We start from the raw sequence: 5,074 nt of genomic DNA on the forward strand, positions 1-5,074 counted from the left end.
CCTGGCCACTGCTTCTGTGGGTGCCCCCGGGGTCCTGGGAGACCCTCTGGGCCGAGGGTGAGGAGGGTGAGGCAGCAGCCAGGCAGTTTAGGGCCACAGGAGGCAGAGCCACCACCTTGTGCCTCAGAACTGGAAGGGCGGGGGCCCCTCACCTCCGCCCCACCTCAGCCTCAGAGCAGACTGACCACAGGGCCCCTGGGGGGGGGGGGGGGCAGCTCCGCCCCCAGAGGAAGGAGGGGCGGGCTCCTGAGACCTGCACCCACCCCAAGGCACAGGCCTCCAGTGCAGTTTTATAAATTTAATAATCCAGAAAGCAAGTCAAGTATTAAAAAACAAGACAGATTACTCCTCAAAAAAAAAAAAAAAAAGTGGTCATATTTCTTTGATTATTGCAGATTGAAAGTAGGATGGTAGGAAGGCCAAGCTGCTAGCCAGCAGGACTGACTACTGACAGCAAAGGCTGAGAGAGTGACTGCCTCACCACAGCCACTGACGGCCAGGGTGCGACCCTAAGTAACAAGACCTGGTCAGCCCAGCTGATGTGGCTCAGTGGTTGAGCATCAGCCTAGGAGATTGAGATTGATTCCTGGTCAGGTCACATGGCCTGATCAGGCTCAGTCCCCAGCAGGGGCATGCAGGAGGCAGAAGATCAATGACTGTCACCATTGATGTTTCTCTCTCTCTCCCTCTCCCCCTCTGAAATCAATAAAAAATTAAAAATTTTTTTAAAAAAGAACTGGTTAAATTGGGCTCAGAATATTTAAGAAAATGGAGTCTGTGGAAGCACTATCCCATAGTGGCCCTGAGCTCAAGCTGTGGAGTTGGGGTACCTGGATTTACATTTACAAGCTGTAATATCTTTATCAGAGTCTTAACCTTTCTAAACCTTAGTATGATTACCCATAAAATGGGGTAATAAAAATACCTATTTCACAGGATCATTGTAGAGTTAAATGAGATGTTATATGAAAATACTTTAGCTCAATCTCAGGCATAAAAAAATGAACATTAACCCAAATTAAGAGTTAAAAATCAGTCACTAAAGTAAATAAAAATTAATCAGTGAGATTTGTGGAAGGTTGGATAGCCAAGATAAAATAAAGACAACCATATTATGTACTCTTATAAATATGCCTTTGGGAGTATTTGCTTCAGGCAGAATTTTGTGTTTTCTTAATCCAAAGATACCAGGTCAGTGAGGGGAGAGCTGCCATCCTGAGACCACAGGGGGTGCTGGGCCGAGCCTGGGGCGCATGCGCCTGGTCCAGTCACGTCGGGTCACGTTGAGTGTGCGCGCCTTGTGCGTTGGTGGTGCGTGTGGTCACAGTTCCCGGAGTCACACGCTCATCCCCACTGGGGAAAGCGAGCTGTAGTTCTCTGTCCTGCCGGCGTCCTTTCCTCCTTTAAGCCCCATTCCCGCCCTTGGCGCGGACTCCGTGCTTCCCGCAGGCCTGTCGGCTCCGGCCGGGGCCCAGGTGAGCGGGGCGGGAGCTTCTCCCCTGAGCCGCTTCCCCAGGCCCCTCCCCCGCCCCGCGGTCCGCGCCCTCGGCGCTCAGTCCTCTGGGGTTCGCCCCGCTGCTGCTCAGCCTGCCCGCATCCCCCCCACCTACCCCAGCCTCGCCGCCACTCCGCTTGGGTCCCTCCCTAGGCTTTCCTCCTTTGACCTGGTCTTGACTGTCACTCGCTCCCTCCCCCGGCACCTGCCCCATTTCGCTGGGGGCTGTCGCCGGCGGCACTCGCCCCTTAAGGAGGCCTGCGGTCTCTAAAGGGAACTCAGGTTGCGGCTGCCGCAGGTCCATCAGGCCTGGACTGGGTACTCTCTCCCTCTTGGCAGTTCCCACCTTCATGCCTCTCCTGACCATCGCACTAAAAGGCATGGGTTGTGTTTCTGTCGTGCATTTGGTTGCTCCCCGACTCTAGCCATCAGACCAGGTTGTCAAGTTTACCTGTTTTGCTTTTCGTTGGTGGTCCATGAAAGGAAATAATAGTTGGTGACAAAATCCTGTGTTTTGGAAAGTGGGCCTGTAACGGTCTTGCGGTAATTCTTTAAAAAATTTGGCTCTGTACATGCCTTTTTTGGGGTGACAGTATCTGAAAAGTATCTTAACTGGAAGAGATATCTAAGGGAGGATGTCAAGTAGCCAGTTGGAAATACTGGGGTGAAGCTCCAAGGAGAGTTCTGGGCTGGGCATACAGATGAATGTATACATGTCATCCGCCACACTGATGGTAATCAAAGCTACGGATCTGGGTGAAATTGCTTAAAGAGAGTATAGTGCTAAAAAGGAAGGAGACCGAGAATGGAGCCCTGAGGGATTCTTGGCGTTTAATAACTGGATAGAGGAAGACAAGTCTTGTAAAAGAGATGAAAGAATCGGTAGGGTTGGATTCTGCTGAAAGGTAAAGTTGAATGAGGATTGAGAAGCCTGGTGAAACCAAAGTAATTGATGATCATAGCAGGAGATGTTCGATGGAGTAAGATGGAATATTTCGGTTCAATCCTAGGTCCTGTTCTTTTTATTATTCGCTTTCCACCCTAAGTTTAAATTCCACCTGTATGTTGATGACTTAAAAATTTTTATTTCCAGCCTGTTACTTTTGTTTTCAGCTCAAGATCTAAATAGCCCCTGTCTGCTTGAAATCTCAGCTTAATTTTTTTTCTAAGAAATTTCAAGTATAACATGTCTAAAAACCAAAGTCTTAATCTTTCCCTCCATGCCCAAATTCTTCTCCTCTAGTATCCCATGTCATTAAGTGATATATCCATTTATCCATTTTCATAGTCTGGACACTTGACTTCTCCCGCATCCCATGTATTCATACCATTTTCAACTTCTATTTATTCTATTTCCAATATATGTTTTGAATCTATTTCTGTACATCTTCAGTATCACTTTTCTAGTTCAAGCCACAATCCTCATTCACCTGGACTTAATATCACTGGTACCCTGTATTCTCATCTGTAAAATGGCAACATCACCTTATTGGATTGTTATGAGCATTAAATGAGGTAACCATAGTAAGCACATGGCATACGGTACATAGCCAGTAAGCATTAATTGTTATTTTAATTGTTATAAGCTAAATCACTTCAATACTTTCCTATATGGTTGCCCTGTTTTCTTTCATTCTTGCTCCTTTTAAAGAAAAAAAGAAAATAATAATAAAATAAAATAAAGATACCAGAGCACTAGAAAGAGGAGGGAAAGCCAGGCGGGAGGTAAAAAGATAGTAGTTTACTGTGGCTGGGGACAGACATAGGAGGGATGAAAAGTCTCCAGGCCAAAAAAATATTTAAAACTGATATATCTGCAGACCATTCCTTTCTTTTTTAGAATGTTTTGCTTTTTTTTTTTTTTTAAATACTTCTTTATTGATTTCAGAGAGAGGAAAGGAGAGGGAGAGACAGATAGAAACATCAATGATGACAGAGTCATTGATTGAACCCGCAACCCGGGCATGTGCCCTGACTGGGAATCGAACCCCGATCGCCTGGATCCCAGGTCAACGCTCAACTGCTGAGCCACGTCCAGCGGGGCCCTTTTCATATATTTAATGGCCAGTTGGATATCGGCTTTTGGGAAGGGGTTACGTAAGTTTTTTGATAATTTCTCATTAGATTGACTATTTTTTTATTAGCAATTTTACGGTGTTTTTAAAATAAATTCTGAAAATGAATCATAGTCATATATATATACATATATATATATATATCTTGTTAATATATTTTAATACCTTATGATTTGCCCTTAATGATTTCTTTTGAAGAAAAGCTCTTATATTTAAATTCAATTATAAACCTTTTCCTTTATTGATAGAATATTTATATATAAGAAATTTTTACCTATTCCAAGCTCTCATGCAACTTTGCAGAAGCTTTTTGTTTTATCTTTTGCATTTAGATTTATGAGCTATTTGGACATGATTTTTTTTTTTTTTTATGGTCAAAATATATAGGATTTATTCATTGCCACCACGAGTACAAATATCAAACAGAAAGGCTGCCCCCGGCCAAGGTCCCTCTGCACCGATACCAGTGAGGTCACCTAGCAGTGAGGTCGTCCAGGCGAGGCCACACCCACCGGGCCCTCAGCACTGAACAGGGCACAGCTGGCGCAGACACCTTCCCATGACCGTCACTGCGGTCCACGGGGGCGCACAGGGCGCAGGCCACAGCCCCGCAGCTGCTGCAGGTGCGCACACCCCCGCCCAGGGCAGCTCACCCTGCGCACACTGCTGTCCCGCCGGCAGCTCGCGCGCACCAGGAGCGGGCTCTGGACGCCGCCCAGACCCGTGGGCTTCGCAGGCCTGGGCTCCGCTCCTGGTCGGTGGGCCGTGGGTCCGATCAGCATCTGCCCACGCGGGGCCCGCGGGGCTCCCATGAGACCTGGCTTCGGGGACTGCGGTAGGTCACCCACAGCACAGCCTCCCTCCCACACAAGGGCCATGCAGGCTGCGCCCCGTGAGAAAGGAGCTGTGGGGTCTCGAAGGTCTCCCGCGGTAACGCTCCGCGCACACGCCGCGGCCCAGCTCCTTCCAGCCCCGCGGACCTGGAGCTGCAGCCGGGCCGCGTCCCCGAAGGGCAGCCCCGCTTGGGCATCGCCGCGGGCCCGGGGAGCTCTTGGACGTAATTTTTATAACGACACAAGGTAAAGCTTGAAGTCCATTGTCTTCCATATAAATAACCTAATGCTCGAGCATGATTAATTGAAATGACCATTTTTTCCGCATTGCAATATTGTGTAATCTTGTTACAGATCAGGTGACTATAGATGTAGGTGTGCGTAGCTGTATATGGACACTCTGTTTTGTTCATCTGATTATGGGTCTATCTTTACACCAATTCTAGACCATGTCTGTTCCTGTAGTTTTATAATCTTTGTATCCAACATAGTATGTCTTTCAATTTTATTCTGTACATTCAAAGATTTTTCAACTATTCTTGGACCTTTGGATTTTTATACCCATTTTAGGGTCTTATTGTCAATTTTCACAACACAGAATCTATTGGGATCTTGAATAGAATTATATGTAATCTATAGATCAGTTTGCAAACAAAGACAATCTTTATAAC

General features: G+C 46.8%; 1 pseudogene; it reads right to left on the minus strand.

Moving 5' to 3' along the window:
- Window positions 1–4,046: 4,046 nt before the first annotated feature.
- Window positions 4,047–4,600, minus strand: LOC148094331 (apoptosis regulatory protein Siva pseudogene; annotated as a pseudogene).
- Between the last annotated feature and the right edge of the window lie 474 nt (window positions 4,601–5,074).

The sequence above is a fragment of the Miniopterus natalensis genome, chromosome 1 (genome assembly GCF_054644295.1).
Source record: "Miniopterus natalensis isolate mMinNat1 chromosome 1, mMinNat1.hap1, whole genome shotgun sequence".
Taxonomy (NCBI): Eukaryota; Metazoa; Chordata; class Mammalia; order Chiroptera; family Miniopteridae; genus Miniopterus; species Miniopterus natalensis.